The 25,391-nt window shown below is 44.4% G+C and overlaps 2 long non-coding RNA genes across 3 annotated transcripts in view; one reads left to right on the top strand and one right to left on the bottom strand.

Annotated features, from left to right (window-relative positions):
• The first annotated feature begins 1,805 nt into the window (after positions 1 to 1,805).
• The window catches only part of Gm12724 (predicted gene 12724), a 53,426-nt gene continuing 29,840 nt past the window's right edge, over positions 1,806 to 25,391 (top strand). The window contains exons 1-2 of the long non-coding RNA NR_151521.1: positions 1,806 to 1,920; positions 9,393 to 9,580. This is a non-coding gene — a long non-coding RNA (predicted gene 12724). The remainder of the gene's footprint in view (positions 1,921 to 9,392; positions 9,581 to 25,391) is intronic.
• Positions 21,697 to 25,391, bottom strand: part of Gm52671 — a 44,544-nt gene continuing 40,849 nt past the window's right edge. For both annotated transcript variants that reach the window (XR_003955088.1, XR_003955089.1), the window contains exon 3: positions 21,697 to 21,779. This is a non-coding gene — a long non-coding RNA (predicted gene, 52671). The remainder of the gene's footprint in view (positions 21,780 to 25,391) is intronic.

The following is a 25,391-nucleotide window of genomic DNA, read 5'->3' on the forward strand; positions in this document are numbered from 1 at the left end:
GGCCTCGCGCAGGGCACACTCCTGGCAGGAAACACCCTTCTCCTCTTCGTGTGGGCCGTCCTCCTCTACTGAGGTTCATAGCACAGCACTTTCCCATTGTGTCCTCTCACGGTGGAAAAGAGAAGGCACTGATCCTTCCTGGGTTAATCAGAGCTTTGAAAAAGCTAAGCAAACACCAAACAGAATGAGCCCACAGGAATTCTCACCAAGATTTCCGTGGGGAGTGTCTCCCTCGGGCTTATCCGTCAAAGGCTTTATCCGCAGTGTAACTCTTCAGAGGTGGAGATTTGAGGAAAGGATAGGGTCAAGAGGGCATGGCTTCCGGTTTAATCACTGATGGATTCATGACTGAAAAGACTCTTTCAGGATAGAAACTGAGGACCGTCAGCGAAGGAGGCATGTGTTGGAAGGGTATTTCTTAACTCCAACCTCATTTGTCCTCAGGACCCCTCGGCTTCCTTGCTGCCTCGGGGTGAGGAACTGTGACCTATCCTGGCCTCCATCTGCCATGGACTCCTGACTCGCTATGGCTCCATAGCAGCACAGCAGGCCAAGCATGGGCTGGAGCCCCTGGAATGATAAGCCCAAATAATTCTTTCCTCTTCTAAGTCCATTTGCTCAAGTGTTTTGTCACAGGGACAGATGACACAAACACACATTGTCATCAAACTTCTGGAAATTAAGACAAAAATACTGGAAGCGACAGAAAGTAAAAACACTTTAGCAAAGCAGAAAACCAACCCAAATGACACCAGACTTCTCATCAGGTGGCACCTGAGAAGAAAGTGACACAGTGTGCTAGGTGTGGTGGCGCAGACCTATAATACAAGTACCTGTGAGGGTGGGCTACATTACTCTACATGCTTTCAAAAACAAAAGAAAACACTGGGCCTTGTGGCGCACGCCTCTAACACCATCACTTGGGAGACACAAGCAGGCAGATCTCTGAGTTCAAGGCCAGCCTGAGCTACATTGTGAATTCCAGGACAGCCAGAGCTATGTAGAGAGGTCCTAACTCAAAAAGAAAAAAAAAAATACTAATGAAGTTTTCTGAAATATTTTCTAGAAACAAATAAAAAAGCAAAAACTAGAAAAAATATTCAAACATCAACAAGGTATAAAGACCATAGCAAAACCAAGTTGTAGGTAAGTGAGATGTACTTTCCTGATCTTGGGTATTCTAAACTATGTTTGATGCCTGAGTGGGGAAAAATCTAACATTTGCTGTGTTAGCAAATGTATAAATAGGAAAAGTTTTAGGTTATTATATGTAATACTTGGGAGGCAGAGGCAAGTGGATCTCTGTGAGTTAAAAGCCAACTTGGTCTATATAGAGAGTTTCAGGACACCCAGGGCTATGTAGAGAGACCCTGTCTAAAACAACAAAGAAAAGATAATTAGGTCTGTGTGTGTATATGTGCGTGTGTGTAATACATATATAATTATTTTTTCATATATATGTATGTGTGTATATATATGTATATTCGTATACATATATGTGCATGTGTAGTGGCTATTCCTGGTTGTCAACTTGACAATATTTGGAATGAACTACAATCCGGAATTGGAAGGCTCACCAGTGACCCTTATCTGGAGGCTTGGAGATCCTTATCTGGATCTTGGTTTGGAGATCTTGAGCCATCGAGACTATGGATTCCAGAAGATTGAATCTCCGAGTTTAAGGAACACACCTTTAATCTGGGCTACGCCTTTCATCTGGGATTAAAGGTGTGGCAGAACACACCTTTAATCTGGGCTCCACCTTCTGCTGGAGACAATATAAGGACATTGGAGGAAGGGAGTCTAGCTCTTGCTCTTGCTCCTTTGCCTGCTTGCTGCGTGAGACTGAGTAACTGCTAGATCCTTGGACTTCCATTCACAGCTGCGACTGAACAATTGTTGGGAATTCGGCTGCCGACTGTAAGTCATCAATAAATTCCTTTACTATTTAGAGACTATCCATAAGTTCTGTTACTCTAGAGAACCCTGACTAATACAGAAGTTGGTACCAGGAGTGGTTCTAGAGTAACAGAAGTACAAGGATGAATCTTTTAAAATACTGGAATTGGCTTGTTGATCCACCAGCACTTTCAACTATTGAAACCTCTCCAGATTCTCTCCCTCCTGGGAGCTCAGAGAATTTTGAAGACCCATGGTTGAAACTATATTCCGAACTTAAAGAAGCTAATGCCCTTGATTTTCTTAATGAATTAGGTGATTCAGTGCACAAAGCTTTCTACAAGATGGGGAAAAAATCGGAAAATGATTTTACTGGCTGGCTGCTCTTAGTATCTGTGGAAAAAATGATGAATGAAAGGAAGGAGTTGTGTGATAAAATCGAAAGGCTCCAGACACAAGTAAACGATCTAAAAGTTGCTAAGTGTGTCCTTGAGGAGAATCTTCTCTCTTGTAGCAATAGAGCTCAAGTTGCAGAAAATCAAACAGAAACTCTCATTGTAAGGTTGGCTGAACTACAGCGAAAATTCAAGTCTCAGCCTCAGAGTGTGTCGACAGTTAAAGTAAGGGCTCTAATTGGCAAAGAATGGGATCCTACAACATGGGACGGGGATGTGTGGGAAGACCATGTTGAAGCTGAGAATTTTGAATCTTCAGATTCTCAAGGGTTTGCCCCACCTGAGGAAGTAGTACCCTCAGCCCCACCTCTTGAAATAATGCCTTCCCCACATGAGGAAATTAATTTTGCAGAGTCTGATAAACCAGCAATGACTTTCACTACGGATGTTTCTCAAGGCCCACCAATAGTTTCTTCTAGACCTGTAACCAGACTCAAAGCAAAACAGGCTCCTAGAGGGGAGGTAGAAAGTGTAGTCCATGAGGAAATTCGCTACACTACTAAGGAGCTTAATGAGTTTGCTAATTCATTCAAGCAGAAACCTGGTGAATATGTGTGGGAATGGATTTTAAGGGTGTGGGATAAGGATGGAAGGAACATAAAACTAGAGCAGGCTGAGTTTATTGACATGGGTCCTCTGAGTAGAGATTCTAGGTTTAATACGGAAGCTCGCATAGTTAAAAAAGGTGTCAAAAGTTTGTTTGAATGGTTGGCTGAGGTGTTTATCAAAAGATGGCCTACTGGAAATGACTTGGAGATGCCTGATATTCCGTGGCTTAGTGTTGATGAAGGGATTTTAAGACTTAGGGAAATTGCAATGCTAGAGTGGATATATTGTGTAAAGCATAATTGTCCACAATGGGAAGGTCCAGAAGATATGCCTTTCACCAGCTCTATAAGACGCAAATTGGTGAGAGGGGCACCAGCACATTTGAAGGGTTTTGTTCTTTCCCTTTTCCTTGTGCCAGATCTTAGCATTGGAGATGCTTCTGCTCAATTAGATGAATTAAATTCACTGGGTTTAGTTGGATTCCGAGGTAACAAGGGCCAGGTGGCAGCATTGAATCGCCAGAGACAAGGTGATTCTAGTTATTATAATGGACAGCGTAGACAAAAGAATGTTTATAATAACATACCCAGTAATGGTCAGCACAGGAGAGGTGAAATTTATAATGGCATGACTCGGTTGGACCTTTGGTACTGGCTAACCAATCATGGTGTTTCCAGGAATGAAATACATAGGAAGCCTACTGCATATTTGTTTGATCTGTATAAGCAGAAAAATTCTCAAACAAATGAAAGAAAGGCTACATTAGATCGTGGTAAACAGCAATCTCGGCCAGTGAATCAATTTCCAGACTTGAGACAGTTTGCAGATCCAGAACCCCTTGAATGAAGGGGTGGCCAGGTTCCGCTGAGGAAGGATCTTGATAAGACACTCAAAGGTTTTGCTGTTACCCTTTCTCCAGTTCTTCCCCAGAGGGACCTACGGCCTTTTACAAGGGTAACTGTACACTGGGGAAAAGGAAATAATCAGACTTTTCGGGGTCTGCTGGATACTGGTTCTGAGTTGACACTGATCCCAGGGGATCCCAAGAAACATTGTGGCCCTCCAGTTAAAGTAGGGGCTTATGGAGGGCAGGTGATTAATGGAGTTTTGACTGATGTCCGACTCACAGTAGGTCCAGTAGGTCCCCGGACACATCCTGTGGTGATTTCCCCAGTTCCAGAATGTATAATTGGGATAGATATACTCAGAAATTGGCAGAATTCTCATATTGGTTCCCTGAACTGTAAAGTGAGGGCTATTATGGTTGGAAAGGCCAAATGGAAGCCTTTAGAGTTGCCTCTGCCAAAGAAAATAGTGAATCAAAAACAGTATCGTATTCCTGGAGGAATTGCAGAAATTACTGCCACTATCAAGGACTTGAAAGATGCAGGGGTGGTGGTTCCCACCACATCTCCGTTTAACTCTCCTATCTGGCCAGTGCAGAAAACAGATGGATCATGGAGAATGACAGTTGATTATCGAAAACTAAATCAGGTGGTAACTCCAATTGCAGCTGCTGTACCAGATGTAGTTTCGTTACTTGAGCAAATTAACACATCTCCTGGCACCTGGTATGCGGCTATTGATCTGGCAAATGCCTTCTTCTCAGTACCTGTCCATAAGGACCACCAGAAGCAATTTGCTTTCAGTTGGCAAGGCCAACAGTATACCTTCACAGTTTTGCCTCAAGGATATATTAACTCTCCTGCCCTGGGTCATAATTTAGTTAGAAGGGATCTTGATCGTTTGGATCTTCCACAAAATATCACATTGGTGCACTATATTGATGACATTATGCTGATTGGACCAAGTGAGCAGGAAGTAGCAACCACTTTGGACTCATTGGTAACACATATGCGTATCAGAGGATGGGAAATAAATTCCTTTATATGCTTTGAATCAGCGCTCGATATATGGTACAGTTTCACCCATAGCCAGGATTCATGGGTCCAGGAATCAAGGGGTGGAAAAGAGAATAGTTCCACTTACTATCACTCCTAGTGATCCTCTAGCAAAATTTTTGCTTCCTGTCCCCATAACTCTAGGTTCTGCTGGCCTAGAAGTTTTGGCTCCAGAGAGGGGAGTGCTCCTACCAGGAGCTACAACAAACATTCCATTGAACTGGAAGCCCAGACTTCCCCCTGGTCATTTTGGGCTTCTAATGCCCTTAAACCAACAGGCTAAAAAAGGAATAACAGTGTTAGGAGGGGTGATAGATCCAGATTACCATGGCGAAATTGGATTACCTCTTCACAATGGTGGTAAGCAAGATTATGTCTGGAGTGTAGGAGACCCCTTAGGGCGTCTCTTAGTACTACCATGTCCTGTGATTAAAGTCAATGGGAAACTACAACAGCCTAAACAAAGCAGGATGACAAAGGACGCAGATCCATCAGGAATGAAGGTATGGGTCAATCCTCCAGGAAAAGAGCCAAGACCTGCTGAGGTTCTGGCTGAAGGAGAAGGAAATACAGAATGGGTAGTAGAGGAAGGTAGTTATAAATACCAATTAAGGCCACGTAACCAGTTGCAGAAACGAGGATTATAAAGTAATATGAATGCCCATTGTAAATTTACTAATGCGTTTGCGATTGTACGAGGGATAGTTATATCATGTTAGGCGTATTTACAACCTTGTTATTGTTTCATGTGAACATGAGATATTATTTGTGTCAAGTTGACAAGGGGTGGATTGTAGTGACTATTCCTGGTTGTCAACTTGACAATATTTGGAATGAACTACAATCCGGAATTGGAAGGCTCACCAGTGACCCTTATCTGGAGGCTTGGAGATCCTTATCTGGATCTTGGTTTGGAGATCTTGAGCCATCGAGACTATGGATTCCAGAAGATTGAATCTCCGAGTTTAAGGAACACACCTTTAATCTGGGCTACACCTTTCATCTGGGATTAAAGGTGTGGCAGAACACACCTTTAATCTGGGCTCCACCTTCTGCTGGAGACAATATAAGGACATTGGAGGAAGGGAGTCTAGCTCTTGCTCTTGCTCCTTTGCCTGCTTGCTGCGTGAGACTGAGTAACTGCTAGATCCTTGGACTTCCATTCACAGCTGCGACTGAACAATTGTTGGGAATTCGGCTGCCGACTGTAAGTCATCAATAAATTCCTTTACTATTTAGAGACTATCCATAAGTTCTGTGACTCTAGAGAACCCTGACTAATACAGCATGTGTGTATGTATATATATATGAGGTAAAGAGATATGACATAAAACCTCGGGCAAACCTCAAACTTATAAAACATGACACAAGGTAAGTTCTCCTTATAAAAAATGATTAGGACCAGAAGGTTTTTAAATTAGGATTTTTTTCTCAGACTTTGAAACATTTGCATATGCATAACATGATATCTTGGGAATGGGACCTAAGGCTAAACACAAAATTCATTTAAGCTTTATTTACATAATCTGAAAGTCATTTTTTATATTTTCTAATTTTTATGTATTGCATTGTTACTGAATCCTGTCATACTTGTAGTATCGGGTTGGCCCTAAAACAAACACTTCTAGATGTTAGGCTGGATGTGTTGTTGCATGCCTTTAATTAAGGCAGAGGCAGGTGGACCTCTGAGTTCGAGGCCAGTCTGGTCTGCAGAGTGACCTCCAGGACAGCCAGGGCTACACCGAGAAACCCTGTCTCGAAAAACAAAGGAAAGGGGTGGGGTGGGGGAGGACAGAGAAGGAAAGGCCAAACAATTTTCAACAGTGGGTGAACTATTTTACTTTCTGATCCAATTTCTCTAAGTTATCCATAGTACTCACGTTTTGTTTTTTTTTTTTTTTTTTCTATTTTAGCCATTCTCTATTTTATTTTATTTTTGAGATAGAATCTCTTGTATCCCAGGCTGGCTTCAAACTCGGTATGTAGCTGAGGGTGTCCTTGAACTTCTGATTCTTCTGCCTCCACCTCTCAAATGCTGGTTCCCCAGGCGTGCAGGACCATGGGCAGTTGTGCAGGGATTGAGCCCAGGGCCTCACACAGCGAGCTCTAAAGCTCGGCTACTTCCCAGCCCTGTTTGCATCATCCGTATAGATGTGCTGCAGTCTTAGCTCGTTGTGGTTTAAGTTGCATCTCCTAATGGCTACTGATGCTAAACATCTCCTTGTGTGCTTTTCATCATCTGAACAGCCTCGTTGCTGAACCTTACCTGTGTGTTTCCCATTGTTTTCTAGTTAGAATGTTTTGTATTTGCTTGCTGTTGGGTTTTGAATGATGTTTATATGATGCGTGTCTTTGCTAATGTGTGATTGCAAATACTTTCTCCTTAGCCTGTAGATGGTCTTCCACTCTTAACAGGGCTTTTCATTTCCTGCCTTCCTGCCTTCTCAAGACAGGGTTTCTCTGTGTAGCCCTGGTGCCTTGGAACTTGCTCTGTAGACCAGGGTAGCCTCAAACTCAGAAATCCGCCTGCCTGTCTCACAAGTGCTGGGATAAAAGGCCGTGTGCCACCATGCTTGGCTTTAACAAGGGTTTTTCAAAGAGCAAAATGTTATGTTTTCTTTCTTCTTCCTTTTAAAAAAAGATGTATGGAGAGTGTGTGTGTGAAAAGAAAAAGAGTAAAGGCTGGTTTGGGTTTATTTTGTGTGTGCAGTGCTGGGATTGAACCCAGGGCTTTGTGCTTGTCCACTGAGCTACATCCCTGATCCTAGCCTCCATACACATTTTAGAATAAAATTTCTTTCTTTCCTTCCTTCCTTCCTTCCTTCCTCCCTCCCTCCCTCCCTTCCTTCTGTCCTGTCTGTCTGTCTGTCTGTCTGCTTGCCTGCCTGCCTGCCTGCCTTTCTTTTTTGAGACAGGGTCTCACTATGTACCTCTGGCTGTCCTGGAACTCACTATATAGACCAGAATGGCCTTGAACTCACAAAGATCCACCTACCTCTGCCTACTAAGTGCTGGGATTAAAGGTGTGTGTCACCACCACCCAACAGCAATTTCTTACAAAAATGAAATATGCAACTACCATACCAACCAATAGTAGCACACCAGGACATTTTATGACAGAGAAATGAAAATATATGTTTATTTAAAAACTGTATCACACACACATCTTTCTAGTGAGAAAGACTACAAACACCCCAGCTATTCTCCCAAACAGCAAGGTCACGGTCATGACCACTTTCCTGACTTGTGTTCCTGTGCACATCTGAGAGTCTGGGAGATACTGCTGCAGGCAGCTCCTCATCCACTCTCACCTGGACAGTTATTTTAATAATCGAAAGAGATGTGACCCCTGCTGCCACTCAGGGACAGGGAAGCTATGTTCTACTAATACATGCTGTCTGCATCGTTAAAGGGGTCTTAGTAGAATCCCAGTCAATTTACCACCACAGAACTTCCCAAGGACAAGGTGAGAACCCCAGGAGTCCTCATGGAAACTCTGCCTTCATTAAAATCTAAATACTGGCTCACACGAAAGAGAGCAGAGAGGAAGGAGGGGCCAGGGACAAAACCCACCCCCAAGAACCCTGCCCTAGTGACCTACTTATTCCAGATAGGTCCTACTTTCTAAGCTCCCAGAGCCTCCTTTAAAAAAAAAACGCTAGCAGCTAAGGAGATAGCATTCAAGAGGTGACCCTGTAGGGGACATTTCATACGCAGACCATAAATGTAGCTATAGTGGATCCTATGTGTGCCCTTTCTTCTCATACTCCGCACGAATGTATTGTTGCTAAGGGTTTGCTGATGAACTTTGCCGTCTTCTGTACAAAACTACTCCAAGCCAAACAAGAGCAGTTCCCACTACCTCTCCCCACCTTCCCCCAATAGTTGATCAACATCTGTCCTTCGGTGAGACTAACTCTGGTTTTTTTGTTTGTTTGTTTTTTGTTTTTTCGAGACAGGGTTTCTCTGTATAGCCCTTGCTGTCCTGGAGCTCACTTTGTAGACCAGGCTGGCCTCGAACTCAGAAATCCCCCTGCCTCTGCCTCCCGAGTGCTGGGATTAAAGGCGTGCGCCACCACGCTCGGCTGAGACTAACTCTGTACACAACATAGGCTCCAGAGTTTCCCATGGAGGCAGACTGAATCAGGGCTCCAGGAGAGCTTACACTCCCGCTTGCCCCCTCCCAGTGCTTTACTCTGCTGGCTTCCCCCGACTTGGGAAAGCATTACCCTGATCCAACTCTAGAACAAGAGCTCCTGTGAGTCCTGCTTCTGGGAAACCCAGTCTGAGGGAACGGCCTTTCCAGGAATAAACATTGCTGTGTGTGCCTTTGTCCCCACCACTATTCCGTCTATGCTTCCGCGGGGCCACACGGAGCTCACGTGGCAAGCTTTTCTCTGATGGTTGAGTTAATCTAGTTGGGGAACGGTTTTAGTAGCTTGTCCAAGGTCATCCAGTGTTGGTTAATATTTACTGAGACCCCTTAGGCGAAGTAATCAGAATTGGCAGTTTCGAGTTGATGGCAGTCGGAACGCTCCCGCTTGGCACCCGACCTTGCTGAATTGAAAGCTCATGTCTTGTTTCCCAGGGCTCATCCCTTCTGAATAGAAAATGATTCATACTCACCCAGTGTGAAAGGTACAGAAAGGGCTTTGCCCAGAGGCTCAAGAGTCCGGGACACACTGGTTTATACAATCACACAGCGCTGGAGATGAAGAGTACCATAGTCGTTATGTAATCTTACTGGAAGTGAAGGAAGAAGCTAGGCCTCCAACGGTAAATGGCTTGTACAAGACCAAGCACCACAGACATCCTGCCCCTGGGACGGTCTGACATGGGGAAATACTCTCCCTGTCTACTCTTTTCCTCTTTCCCCATTGCCTCTAACTTAGCAACCCCCTTTCTGCTCCTTCCTTGGAACTCAGCCCAGGCTATGTACCCAAGCTTTCTTTCCTGCTCTGAGCCGGTTGGGCATCTGTACGCAGGCTCACTGTTTCTACTCAGTTCACCTACGTGTTGCCCCATGAACTCCTTCTCCTTGGGGTTCAACTCTGTAGCGTGGCCCTCTTCCCTCCAACATTAACCCTTGCTGTTTCTGGTCATCTGTATCTTCAGGACACCTATAAATTTGCTCAAGTTGTTCTTACCTAGATACTCTCTGACCTTGAATTTCCCAACAGCCCCTGGATCTCTGTGACATGTCAATGACTCCTCCCTCCCTGGCCTTTAACCTTCAACTCTCACAGCCCAGCCTCAGCCTCTACCACTCAGCAGAACAGCTCTGGCCAGAGCTACCAGTGTTCCTTCATTCTCCGTTGGTTCATGTATGCACTATCCTCCCTACTGCATGCACGTGGCTCTCCCAATACCACTGACTCCAGATGACCAAACAGCCCACTTTGTCCAAGAAGAACAGCATTCCTGAGATAGGAACTTTCAGAGCTAAAACCAGTGACAGCTTCATGCAGACTGGGATGTGATAGGCAATCCTAACTAACTTCCATGACCTGAGATTCTGCTTCCACTTGCTTCTCTCTCTTGCTCGTCAAAGCCATACTTTTCAGACTCGAACACAGCCTAAGCTTTCTTCTTTGTCTAGTGAGCATTTATTTCAAGGTTCAGTCAAGTCTCTGTCCACCACTCTCTTTAGATGCTGTCCCTGGGGCTATATAATCTCATTCCTGTCAATGGACAGCTTCCATTTCCTATGTCTCTCTCCTGTTTGTGTCATGAACGCAACAGTCTGATTTACATGCCCACGTGGAAAATCACACTCAGCAAGTTCATCACAGACTTTGTCGTCCAGCCCCTGGTCAATCAATGGAGAACTGGCTGAGGGGAGGTGCCAGGGAGGAGAATCGTGAGCCTGTAGGCTCCTGTCCCTTTTGTTCTATCTCATATCTGTTCCCATTCCCCTCCTCTTCCTAGCTATGAACATCATATCATTTACTTCAGAAGATCTATCTTTCCCAAATGGTCCATCAGTGTGCCACATGGAGGGGGGGGGGGGGATCGCCAAAATCAAGCTGTGCTGGCTTAAACGCCCCACCAGATTGGCCTATGGTAATGATACTTTTTTTCTGCTTGGTGATTGATGTGGGAGGGCCAAAGCCTACCATCAGTGGTACCACTCCCACGGCAGGTGGTCCAGGGTGCTATAAGAAAACAGGCTGATGAAGGGGTCTGCAGCCCTATAGGTGGAACAACCATATGAACTAACCAGTACCCCCAGAGCTCGTGTCTCTAGCTGCATATGTAGCAGAAGATGGCCTAGTCGGCCATCACTGGGAAGAGAGGCCCCTTGGTATTACAAACTCTATATGCTCCAGTAGAGGGGAATGCCAGGGCCAAGAAGTGGGAGTGGGTGGGTAGGGGAGCAGGGCAGAGGGAGGGTATAGGGAACTTCTGGGATAGCATTTGAAATGTATATAAAGAAAATATCTAATAAGAAAGAAAGAAAGAAAGAAAGAAAGAAAGAAAGAAAGAAAGAAAGAAAGGGAAAGGAAAGAAAAGAAAAGAAAAGAAAAGAAAAGAAAAGAAAAGAAAAGAAAAGAAAAGAAAAAAGAAAAGAGGCTGAGCAAGCCATGAAGAGCAAGCAGCACCTGCCTATGGCTACTGTTTTAGTCCCTGACTCCAAGTTCCTGACCTGAGTTCTCTCAGTAACAGAGTGTGGTCTGAGACAAGCAAGATGAAAATAAACCCTTTCCTTCCTAGGTTGCCTTTTTTTTTTTCCTAATGTATACAGCATTCTGACTGCATGTATGCCTGCGGGCCAGAAGAGGGCGCCAGATCTCATTATACATGGTTATGAGCCACCATGTGATTGCTGGGAATTGAACTCAGGACCTTTGGAAGAGCAGTCAGTGCTTTTTTTTTTTTTTTTAATTTCACACATGTGGGTATACTGTCTTCAAACACACCAGAAGATGCCATCAGATCCCATTACAGATGGCTGTGAACCACCATGTGGTTGCTAGGAATTGAACTCAGGACTTTTGGAAGAGCAGTCAGTGCTCTTAACCACTGAGCCATCTCTGCAGCCCACAGACAGGGCTCTTAACCTCTGAGCCATCTCTCCAGCTCCCTAAGTTGCTTTTGATCATTGTGTTTATTGCAATAATAGAAACTATAGCAAAGAAGTACAATATTCTTGGACTCTTCCTGCCCCGACTCCCATGTGTTCCCGCTGTCTTCCACTGAGCCATCTATAGAGTTTCTCCAATGATTTCTCTGAAATCTAATCCCTCTTCGGCACCCCCATGCCACCACTTTCTTACTCTTGACATCATCATCTCTTACCCAAGCTGTTGCAATAATTCTCATTTCCAAGCCTCTCCAATTGAGTTAACCACTTAATTGTTCTTCCAGACTCTTTCAAGGCTTTACTATCTCCTCTTTCAAGATAGGTAGCTGATGCTTCGGGGTGCACAGTTAGGGCCCAAGGAAACAAGTGAGCCAGGTTGGGAGCCCCTGTGCTCTTACAGTGTTTCCCAGGCAGCTCGGGTTAGCTCCCCTGCTCCCAACACTAGTCTCCATCACAGGTTTGCAACGGCATATCTGAACCGAGTGTGGCTATGCATCTGTGTGATCCCAGCACTTGGTAAGCGGAGTGGGATTGAGACCTTAAGGTTATTCTCAATTTCCAATGAATTTGAGGCCAACCTGTCTCAAAAATAAATAAATAAATATAATTGATTAATCATTTACTGAAAGACATCTGCTTTGTGTAGCTCTCACTTCAAGACTCTTCTGAGGCTATGGTAGCCCACGGCAGCCGGCTCCATCGGCTACAGTCACTGCTTCAGACTTTACTTCTGGTCACGTTGAGCTGCTTGTAGTTCTCAACTAGGCTCTTTTGTAAAAATTTGAGACTTTATTCACTTTTATTTGTATATGTTTGCCTAAATGTATATCTGTGTACCATTGTGTATGCAGCGCCTTCAGAAGCCAGAAGAGAGTGTCAGCTCTCCCGGGGCTAGAGTTAACAGACAGTTGTGAGGCACCACATGGAACTGAACCTGGGTCCTCTGGAAAAGCAGCCAATGCTCTTAACCACTGAGCCATCTCTCCAGCCCTTCTTGTTTTGACATCTTTGCCTATCCAGGTCTCTCCTCTCTGGATTGGTTTCTCCTGACTTTTTTCTTCCCTCAAGACTTGGTTCAGGTGCTGTTCCCTCCAGGAAATATTGTTTGACAGATGAACCCCTCTCTCATCAAGGTGTACAGAACCCTGGTTCCCATGTGAACCTGGCAATCTCCTTGCTGCCTTCCAGTAAGGCTAGAGCAGCTGTCTGTCACCTACACTCAGCTAGGGGCCCCCGGAGGCCTGGGTGGTGACTTGCCCTGATGGTGTGGGCATCTGGCACATGATAAGTTCTCAGCTCTTGTGCGGTCCCTCACCCTTTCTGTTTGCTGTCCCTAGGCCGCATCTGCCTGGGTGCTGTGTCATTCAGCATGCGATCCTGCTCTAGCAACATATGAGAATCGTCATCTGACGGTGCCACAAATTCTGTCACTATCGCAAAACTGAGTTCATCGAGCAGAAACTAGAGTTACAGGCCATTGTAAACCCCCCAATGTGGGTACAGAGAACCAAACTCAGGTCCTTTACAGGAGCGGGACATGCTGTTATTAACCACAGAGCCATCTCTCCCTCCCCTGTCGGCATTTTCAAATGTAATGAAGGTATTTATGCCACAAGAACATTTTATTTGGGTTTCTGTTTTGCTTTGTTTATTTAAAACCAAGGGTTCATTTTGAAACAAAGGTTTACACTGTAGTTCTTGCTGGTCTGAAGTGCTCTACGTAAACTAGACTGAACTTAAAACTCAAGACAATCCTCCTGCCTCTGCCCCTCAAGTCTCAGGGTTCATAGCTATATGCCTCTCCACTCAGCCTGAGAAATGTCTTTTAAAATGTCCCCTCTCTCTCTTCCACATTCAGCTGCCCAGTGCCAGTGCCATCAGAGCCATCCCATCCCACTCTCCCCACTCCCCCACATGCTCCCCACCTCTGGCTGTCTGTTCTCACCTTTAAAAAAAAAAGTTGTATTAATTATAAATAAGTAAACTGTTGCTGTCTTCAGGCACCCCAGTAGAGGGCCCCAGATCTCATTACAGATGGTTGTGAGCCACCATATGTTTGCTGGGATTTGACTCAGGACCTTCGGAAGAGCAGTCAGTGCTCTTAACCACTGAGCCATCTCTCCAGCCTTGTTCTCACTTTCTTGTCTTTAATGCTGCAGTCCTAAAAGAACTAGATTGGTCCAATCAGGGATATTGCACTTGGCAGAGAAAGAAGATAGCTAGCCTTTCTCTCTGGGTGAGGAGAGACGTGTGTCATATGCCAGCTCCTTCGGCTGTGTGGTCCCAATATAGGTGAAGGACTCCTCCTCTTCGGAGGTTCCTCATGATTGGCTATTGTCCCCTAGCCTGCTACTCAGTTTAACTTTCAACTCTGTGCCAGTTCCTTATCATCTCTGAGTCTGTTTCCTCAACTGTAGGGAGATATACTAATCCTTATCTCTGCAGCTTGCCCTGGAGATCAAACGAGACCAAAAATTCAACAGACATGGCCAGTGAGATGACTCAGGGGACTAAGGCGCCTGCCATCAAGTCTGAGAGCCTGAAGTGTGATTCCCCAGGACACACACCGTCAAGGAGAGAACTGTCCTCTGATCACCACACTTGCATAGTGACACACACAACACACACACACTTATTTAAATAGTTAAATATTAAGCATACACAGAACAATCATAGCTCATAGTGACTGCACCATAATATTGACTATTTGTGCCAAGTGATGGCTGAGATCATCAGCTTATGATCTGCTCTGACCATGTGGGTGTAATCCTGACTCAAGAGTAAAATTATATATATATACACACATATATATACACATATATATATGTTTGTGTGTGTGTATATATATATATACATATATATATATATATATACATATATAATGCAGTAAAAAAATATTTCTACATGCCACAGACAAATGTTATAGGATCAAGCTCATTAGAAAGAGTGTGGTAGAAGGAAGGATTTTAGGAGAAGGATGAGTTTAGAGAAGTTGGTGACCACAAGCCTCTTAGACACACTTTTATCTAAGACTGTTATCACTAATCTCCACTACCTACCCTTCTCACCAAGTGTAGTGTTTGGGTAGGATTTGAATTTTTATTTGGCACATAGTGAGTATGGACTTAGCAGGTGTGGCATGATAATTCGATGTGTATATACAACATGGATTGAAGACATGCCAGTAAGCATGTCTATCATCGTCTATGTATCAACCTTCAAGCTGCTCTCTTCTCATGCTTTAGTAGAAATTGTCAATAAGTGGCTATAAACTGTGACCCCACTACCAGCTTGCTCTGGAGCAGTAGAACTTCTTCTTACCCAGCTGTGTTTGGTAACCATCTTCAAGCCTTTTGTCTCCCTTGTGCACTTCCAACTTGATGAACACCAGACTCCAGTTTTCAACCAATAATTCTAGGGCAAACTAGGCAAACTGGGACAACTTCCCACCTAGTTCTACTTCTTTTAATAATTTTTGAGATTGTAATATAGTTACATCATCTCCCCTTTTCTTTCTTCTTTCAGACCCCACCACGAGCCCCACCCCACCCCCCACCCCAACACACCTTGCTCTCTTTAAAATTCCAGGCCTTTTTCTTTAATAGTTGCTGTCGATGGTGGTGGTGTGTGTATTATCCTAGATATATAAATATAATATGCTCAGCCTGTGTAACATTATGTGTTCCCCCTAGTTATTTTTCTGTTTGTTTGGTTTGGGGGTTTTTGTTTGTTTGTTTGTTTGTTTTGTTTTGTTTTGTTTTTTGAGACAGGGTTTCTTTGTGTAACTCTGTCTGTCCGGGAACTCACTCTGTAGACCAGGTTGGCCTCTAACTCAGAGAACCACCTGCCTCTGCCTCCCAAGTGCTGGGATTAAAGCATGAGCCACCACTGCCCGCCCCCCCATGCCCCCCCCATTTTTGATGATTCCCTTGATTGCATGTGTTAATTAATCACTAACTTCTGTAAACTTACCCTCTTAATCCATCCTTCCATTTCAAACAAGACGAATCCTATAATATCTGTCTATGGCATGTAAAGTGGGGGTTTTTACTGTGTTTTATTTTAATATATTTGGGTTTTTACTGTGTTTTATTTTAATATATTTTTCTTTATTCTTGAGAATTTCATACCTGTATACTGTGAAATATGATCATATCCACCCCATGTATACCCTCCCTAACACATGTCCCTCCCCTCTCTCTCTCTCTCTCTCTCTCTCTCTCTCTCTCTCTCTCTCTCTCTCTCTCCCTCTCTCTCTCTCTCTCTCTCTCTCTCTCTCTCTCTCTCTCTCTCTCTCCAGCTAAGGCCAGTTAGTGCTTGGGTGCGGGGCCATCTACTCTTCAGTGGGAAACTTACCAATATCCACACCCTCAAAAAAGGGGGGGATTCTTCCTCTCCCAGCAGTTATCAACTGGCAACAGCTCTTCAGTAAGTAGGGGGGGTTGGAGATCACCCCCATCTGTGGAATTTTGGCTAGCTTGATTCCTATTGCTGGAGATACCCCACCCTTTGGTTGCAGGACACAGAGAAATTAATTCCAAACTGACTTGGAAATTTCCTCCCTGACAGCTAGCTTTTATAAGAGAAAACCATCAATGGACATGCCCAATGCTAGATCCCACATGTTACCATACTGACCTGCTAGGCAACGATGTGCTTGCCCACTGGTGTAACAGCGCATGACTATTAAGAGATAATCAGTGTCTGACTGGATTGGGAGCCTTGTCTATAGGAGGGAGTTTTATGACTGGTACTATAATGCTGGTCAACAGCCCAGGTGATCACAGACCCTGGGGTAGAGCCTGCTATTGTAATTTTTGCTGATCCAAGTGTGTTGTCTTCATCTGTCTTACATGATTATCCTTAGAAAAGGATCCCTGATACTACTCCCCACCCTCCCTGTCATCCGTAGTTCTGAAGAATTGTTATTGGTGAACGTGATGGTGTGATTGAGGGTGGCCCCTATAGGCTCATAGTTTGAATGCTTGGTTTCCAGTTGGTGGGACTGTTTGGGAAGGGTTAGGAGGTGTGGTCTGTATTAGAGGAAGTGTGTCACTGGGAGTGGGCTTTGAGGTTTCATAAACCCAATGCCATTTGCTGTTCGCTCTCCCTGCTTCCTACTTTCAGATAGGATGTGAGCTCTTAGATATTGCTCCAGTGTCTGCATGTCTACTTCCATGCTCCCCGCCATGATGGTCATGGACTCACCCTCTGAAACTGTAAGCCCCAGTAAACTCTTTATTCTATAAAATGTCTTGATCATGGTGTCCTCACAGCAATAGAAAATTACTAAGGCAATGAACATGAGTGTTATTAGCAGTTCATCCATTTTAGCAATCAAAATCTTACACACATATCCGCAGGTACTTCTGACGTGCATGAGAAAACAAATGAATTCACTGACTTAATCCAGATGAAAGCAGCTCCAAAGTTTAACAGCTAATGCCATGGAAATCTTACCACATGGCTCCTGGGTAGGAGGCATAATTATTTATCTACTTGAAAAACACAATAACAAAGAGTGACCTTGCCCAGCATTATGGAGGAAGTAGGTCACAGTTATAGTTTGATGTTGGTGTAGTTTTAAAATCAATACTGAATTTGCCCAGGATCGGCTGCCCTCTCAACTTCCTGTTTGCTTTACTGCCTTTAGCTCTGGTAGGTTTCTACACTACTAGCTACCACCCAAGATGAGACCCTTGAACCCACAGATAAAAGACACACACACTGGTTGTATCTTTACAACTTGCCTTCTAGGCACAATTGCTGGGTACAATATCTCCCTCCTGAAAAAAAGTGTGCCCTTACCAATTTATTATCGCCATCTCTCCACCTGCCCTAAACTTAATGGCTAGTCCCACCTAGCTCCTGCCAAACATCTTGGACACCTACCAGTAGCGGAGACCATGGGCTCCAGCTCTCCCCAAGACCTCACATGACTGCAGCGTTCCTCTTCCTCCAAAGCATGGCAGAAAGGGCCTGTCTCTTCTGCGTCTGTCTTTTCCTGCTGGGACCCGGAAGTCCAGCCTGTACCTTCCACTCAGCAATTGTCCCCCCCACCAACCCACTCCCAACCCCTGCCTTCTATACTGACAAATCAAGAACCAATTGGGGAACAGGACTTATCAGAACCTTACCGTACAGTTTGAGTGTGAAGTGTTCCCTGCAGGATCATGTTTTGGAACACTTGTTCCCAGCTGGTAGTGCTACTCTGAGGAGCTGTGACTTGGAATTGTAGGAATCAGCCTTTGAGCATTACAGCTGTACTCTGGTCCTGATCTAGTTCTCTGATTCCCTGCTGAGGACATCTGAGGATGCTGGAAACTGCAGACTTTCAAGGACTGCCCCCACTCCAGCCACCATGACTTCCTTATGGTAATGGACTCTTCCTCTGAGCTGAGAGCCAATACAGACCTCTCCCCCATTAGGCTCCTTCTGTCTTGTTTTTGGTCACAGGAACAAGAAAAATGGCCAATGCAGTCAGGATGCTGAGACCCAAATCGAAGGTCTGACATCCTTAACTATTGCCAATGTGATGGAATATGTGGTCAAGATATACAATGAGAGCCGGGCGTGGTGATGCACACCTTTAATCCCAGCACTTGGGAGGCAGAGGCAGGTGGATTCCTGAGTTCTAGGCCAGCCTGGTCTACAAAGTGAGTTCCAGGACAGCCAGGGGTATACAGAGAAACCCTGTCTCAAAAAAAAAAAAAAGATATACAATGAGAAATTTGTGGACCCCCTCTTCCCTTGCCTCAGTATACACCTAAAGGTCTTCACCTAAGTAAGGAAAGACTATGATTAAATTACCCCGTAGATAGCAATGAAAACACTTGACATGTTTTGAAGAAGCTAGCTTTACTACTTAAACCTAGACAGTTTAAAATACAGATCTTTTCTCTTTTTAACTTGGTTTAATATGCCTTTCTTTTTATAATTGAATACAATATTTACACCAATCTGTCCACTGTTATAGCATCCAAGAAACTCCAAACACTAATCATTTGCGTAACTCTAGAAATAAGGGGTTTTTTTGAGTCTCATATAACCCAGGCTGGCTTGAATTCCTGATCCTTCTGCCTCTGCCTCCACCTCCACCTCCACCTCCACCTCTCTAGTATATAGATGTTCCCCACTACATCTAGTTGATATGCTACCAGGACTCAAACTAAGGGGTTTGGGCACGCTACACAAATACTCTACCAACTGAGCAACATCTATAAGCACATTTCTTATTTTCATAATTGTTTAATTTTGAGAACTGTTTACATATTCTGTAATCCTATCTTGAATTGTATTTCTTTAGCTGAAGATGGTTTTGGGTGTTCTCTGTTGCTTAATCCATCTGTCTGTGGCTGATGTCTCTATATTATGTTTGTGTGAGGGCTTGCCTCTTGATAATCTATCTAACTTCAGATCCAAGGGTTAGGTGGAGAACCTAATACATTACTGTGGTTTTCAGTTTTGTTTTAGCAAATGACGTGTTTTGCTTCATATTATCTACTGAGAATATTTTCACAAAAGTGAGTTGTCTAGGCCCAAGAATGGAAAAACTCACTGTTTAGTCTTTTGTCAACTTGACATAAGCTGGAGTCATCTAGAAAGCAGGAACCTCAATTAAGAAATGCCACCCTCAAATTAGCCAGTAGGTATGTCTGTGGGGCATTTTCTTGATTAATGATTGATGGAGCGGATCAGGACACTGTGGACAATGCCACCCCTGGGCAGATAATCTTGGGTTATATAAGAAAAATAGCTGAGTGAACCCTAGAAAACAAGCCTGTCAGCAGTGTTCCTCCATGGCCTCTGCTTCAGTTCTTGCCTCCAGGTTCCTGCCTTGAGCTCCAGCCCCGGCTTCCCTTCATGGTGAACTGGAAGCTGGGAGCTGAAATCAGCCATTTCCTCCTCAGGCTTCTTTTGGTTGGAGTTTTATCACAGCAACAGAAGCAAACATGAATCCTGTAGTAGGCCTTCAAACAAAATCCTCTCTCCACCACTTACAGTTGGGTGACTTTAGACTCTAGCTTAATCTACTCGTAAGCCTCATAAGTCAAAAGACAACAATAACATCCCCACAGGCTGGCTATAATGATTAACAAAATAAAAGACCTTGAACCACAGTAGATCAAACAGAGGTAGCTGTTAGTAGTATATCAATTTAAAGGCAGTTTTACAAGTGACTATCTTTCTCTCCAGAAGGCTTACATGACACATAGCTTGGTTATTAATTAAGATAATAATGTAGAATGATTATAGTATAACAGTCATAGTGATTTCCCTCTACAGTGTCTCTTTTTTAATTAGGCCTCCCAGAGACAGAATACCTTACTGTAAATGTTAATGGTGGAGTTATCAGCTGATAGAAGACTAGGAAGGGAAGCTAACGCTAGTACATTAGTGTCTCTTCATACCAGTGCTGTATTCATTATTGCCATTTATTAGCCACTACCTGCATGGCAGGCAGAGCCAGAAGCTTCTGTGTGCCTCCTGACTTAGTCTTCATAATATAAATTATAAGTCACAGTCACCTTAAAGATGACAAAACAGAGTCAGCAACGATGGAAACACCCAGGAGGTATTGCAGGTTGTGCATAGATCATTCTAGAATCTGCTGTTCTGGTGAGCTGTCCTTGCTACACTCCTGCACCAAAAACTATAATGTAGTTGGATATTCTCATCTCTAAAGCAAAAGCTCTGAGGGCTCTCCTGCCTTCAGCTATGAGCTGTGCTCTACTGCATACTAAACTTAGGCACGTTATTTAACATCCCAGCTTTAACTTTCTAATCTATAAAGTGGGGTTAGTAACAGGACCTAAACATATAAGGTGGTAATTAAGAAAAATAAATGAGTTACTATATACATAAAAATTCCTAGTGCAGTTCTTGGGATCTAGTAAATGTTTCATAAGTGCTGCCTGTTACTATAAAGTGTACATGTCATTATTAGATGAAGGGCTAACATTTCTGAGTTGGGTGTGTGCTCACCTTGATCTGCCTGCCTGCCCAAGCTCCCTTTCTTTAAGCCAACATGTCATAAAAGCTATTTGGGTTTTATTTCTCCCTGGAATTAGAAAGTTGGGAAGACATTAAAATGAAAATAATCAGGCTGTACAAATTCCTCTTTGCCAAGGTGGCTATGAGCCAAGCCTGCTGGCAGTCAGCATGCACAAGCCAAGGGGAGATGAAGGGTACATGTCCCTTCAAAAACTGTTCCTGCCAGGATCAATCTCTGGCCTGGAGCCAGAGCTTTCCTTGTCTATAACAGGGCCAGCTGGACAAGACAAGAGAGCTCTGTTGCTGCAAGGGTCAAATGGCCTGGCTCTCCTAGCAAGAAAGCAAGGCTATCCTTAGGTTTTTCCATCATAAAGGGCTGGGTGAGTGTGGCTGGAATTTAACACATCTATTCTCAGGCCGGCCATGGGACCTGAAGACAAGGTAACGGGTTGCTCAACAAAACAGTCCTGACAGGAGCCTAAGGTTAGTTCCCAGGAGAGGGAAATCAAACAAAAATCCCCAAGGAGTAGGCAGAAGCTGATGTTGCCCTGACTGTAGAGAAGCAGAGGCCACCACACCAGTGAGCCCAGGGAGGCCACAGGACTCACTGCTTGGGATCTGCTAGCTGTGTTGAGGGTTTTAGTTTTTACTATAAAAGAAATGGAACCTTTTCTGCAGAGGAAAGGAAAACTCATATTCACAATTTTAAAGCTATTTCTTCATCAAATATCTTGAATACCTACAGTCAATGATACCAAGTAACTTAAATGACTATCATGAAAAAAAGACTCCTCACCTGCTAGAGCAGCAGCCGCAGGAAAATACTTGGTCCTTCAGTGCAGGGACCAAGTTCTGGCAATACTTTGTCATCAAGTCACATCCAACCTTCTACTGCTGCTGTTAAATTGACAGAAAGAAAACTGTTGCAAGTTAAAAAAAAAAAAAAGGTACAAGAGGTAAAACTGGCTATGAAGCCATAGTACCAAAATAAAGACATCTTCAGAGCGTAGGGGAAGCAGTGGGCAATGTCTGTGCTATTAAAAGTAATGTCTACTAAAGTGGCAAGTCTGGTCAAAGCCATGCAGGCAAGTAGAGATATTCACAGTAGGAGGGCCAGAAGACAACTTGGCAAGAACTTGTGTCTACCTACAAAACATGGACCAATGTGGGAACTGCTGTGAAAGATGTTGTCAGAAAACTGATGTTGTCAGGAAAAGATGTTGTCTGCAAACTGAAATCTCAGCATACTCCATTAACTGAAAAGCAAACATAACTGCTATGGAAATTTGGTTCTGATAAAATTATTTATATTGTAGGATATAATATTTGTTCCAAATATAGCTACCCCTAACCCCAATAAAACAAATTTAAGGGAGAAAAAAGGAAATAGCCATTCTTACTGGGATTAACAGATAGATAAAACCAAAGAACAGTGTGTCTGGGGGAAGAGACATGTGTCACCAGGCAAGCTTCCTAAATGGAAGAATGTGAAATTCAAAGGCAAAAGAAGCTCCCTTCTCGGGGAACAAGTTACTCATGGGAGCAAATACAGAGACAAAGTGTGGAGCAGAGAGGGAAGGAAAGGCCATCCAGAGACTGTCCCCACCCCCCAGGGAGCCATCCATATACAGTCACCAAACCCAGACACTATTGTGGATGCCAAGAAATGCATGCTGACAGGAGCCTGATATAGCTGTCTCCAGAGAGGCTCTGCCAGAGCCTTACAAATACAGAGGTGGATGCTCAAAACCAACCATTGGACTGAGCATAATGTCCCCAAAGAAGGATTTTGAGAAAGGACTGAAGAAGCTGAAGGGGTTTGCAGTCTCATAGGAAGAACAACAATATCAAACAACCAGTACCCCCAGAGCTCCCTGGGTCTAAACCACCAACCAAGGAGTACACATGGAGGGACCCATGGCTCCAGCTGTATATGTAGCAGAGGATGGCCTTGATGGGCATCAATGGGAGAAGAGGTCCTTAGTCCTGTGGAGGCTTGATGCAGCAGTACACTGCCAGGGTGGGGAGGTGGGAGTAGGTAGATGGGTGGGAAAACACCCTCATAGAAGCAGAGGGGGAAGATGGGGTAGGGGTTTGGAGGGGACAGGGAAAGGGGATAACATTTGAAATGTAAATAAAGAAAATATTCAATTAAAAATGAAAAGCAAGAAAAAGAGCTTCCTTCTCTTTTTCAACTGAAAATGAATATATTTCATGCAATATGTTCTGATCGTGGCTTCTCATCTCTCATCTATGTCCCAGATCCTCCCAATCTCCTCACTCACTCACTCATCCAACTTCAGGCTCTCTCTCTGTCTCTCTCTCTGTCTCTCTCTCTGTCTCTCTCTCTCTGTCTCTCTCTCTCTCTGTCTCTCTCTCTCTCTCTCTCTCTCTCTCTCTCTCTCTCTGTCTTCTCTTTCTCTCTCCTCTCTCTCTCTCTAGAAAACAAACAAGATAAGTGGATGTTAGCCATAGAATACAGAAGCTAAACAAAAAGGAAGACTCAAGAAAAGGAAGCTTGAATCTCAGAAAAGGGAATAAAATAGTCCTAAGAGGAAGATGGAGGGAGGGAACAGGGTATGAGAGGGGATGGAGAGAGAAATGGAGGAAGTTCAGGATCAGGTTCAGGATCAGGAGGGCACAGGAGGGATAGCCAGATGGCCATGAGAATGAATGGAAATCTGTGTCTGATGGGGGTAGGGAGGTAAGGGGTCTCTTCAGGATGTGACTAAGACCTGGGATAAGGGAGGCACCCAAGGATCAATAGGAGTATCCTCGGCTGTGACTCACAACACTGGGGACATGAAACCTGAAGGGGCCACCTCCTGTAGCCAGACAGGAACCCCGGTGGACTGATAAGGACACCAACCCACCCACAAAACTTTCAACCCCAAATTTGTCCTGTCTACAAGAAATTCAGGGATGGGTGATGGAGCAGAGACTGAGGGAATGACCAGTCCAACATGAGACCCATCCCATGGGCAAGCACCAATCCTGACATTATTAATGATATTCTGTTATGCTTGCAGACAGGAGTCTAGCATGGCTGTCCTCTGAGAGGTTTCACCTAGCAGCTGACTCAGACAGATGCAGAGACCCACAGTGAAACTGTGGATGGCGCTTGGGGACACTTATGGAAGAAGGGGAGAGGATTGCAAGCCCCAAAGGGGTAGGAACTCCACAAGAAGACCAATAGAGTCAACTAACCTGGACCCTTGAGGCTTTCAGGGACTGAACCACCAACCAAAGAGTATACAAAGGCTGGACCTAGGCCTCCCTGCACATATGTAACAGATGTGCAGCTTGGACTTCATGTGGGTTCTGAATAACTGGAGCAGGGGCTATTCCAAAAGCTGTTACCTGTATGTGGGATATGTTCTTCTAGCTGGGCTGCCTTGCCCGGCCTCAGTGGGGAAGGATGTGCCTAGCTCCATAGAGACTCGATGTGCCAGGGTGGGAAGATACCAAGGAGTTCCCTACATGCTCAGAGAAGAAGGGGAAGAAGTGGGGGGAAGGATCATGGGAGGGGACCACCAGGAGTTAGGCAGTGAGCAAGATGTAAAGTGAATAAAGAAAAAAAAAAGAAAACAAAGAGAAAAAATTGTAAGAACCACATACACAACACAAAAATTAGAAACCACAATGTATAAGCAAAAGGTTTTTTTTTAAATACCTAGACAACACATTATAAAACAAAAGCAGTTTCCAAAAATACCATTGAATTCATTTTGTGTTGGCCATCTACTGCTGGGCATGGGGCCTGCCCTTAAATGTAACTTATATAGCCAGCGAGACCCCATTGGATAAAGCTTTTCCTTTGCAAGCTGTTGACAGTTGGAGATAGCTTATGGATTAGGGCGAGAGGCTCCTGTCCAGTTTCCCTCTCAGTGCTAGGACCCCTCGGGCTTGGACCTGTGAGGGACTTGTGCATGCTGCCATGGTCTCTGTGAGTTCATACGTGCATCAGCCCTGTGGTGTCTGAAAGACAGTTTTCTTTGCATCCTTCATCTCCTGTGGCTCTTACAAACTTTCTGCCTCCTTTTCCACAGAGCTCCCCGAGCCCTGAGGGAAAGGGTTTGACAGAGACATCCCATTCAGTTCCAATGTCTCTCCCTCTGTGCACATCGTCCAGTTGTGGGTCTCTGTGTCAGTTCCCATCTACTGCAGAAGGAAGCTTCAGAAGATGCTATCTCTAAGAACTCTTCCCAGTGAAGGCGGATATGAGGGTTCAAATGGTCATGTGTTTGAGCACTTGGTCCTCAGCTGGTAATATTCTTTGGGGAAGCTCAGGAGATGCCTTGCTAGAGGAAGCATGTCAAAGGGGTGGTGGACTTTGAGAACTTCCAGCCTTCCCTTACTCCCATTTTGATCTCTCAGCTGTGAGCTTACAGTTCAGGGTCTGAGCTCTCAGTCTCCATGCTTGAGCTGAATATTACAGGAATTCATGTGTGCAGTGTCTGCTACCAAGCCAGCCCTCCATGATGGAGATAGACTCCTACCCCTCTGAAA

Source organism: Mus musculus, chromosome 4 (genome assembly GCF_000001635.26).
Source record: "Mus musculus strain C57BL/6J chromosome 4, GRCm38.p6 C57BL/6J".
Lineage (NCBI taxonomy): Eukaryota > Metazoa > Chordata > Mammalia > Rodentia > Muridae > Mus > Mus musculus.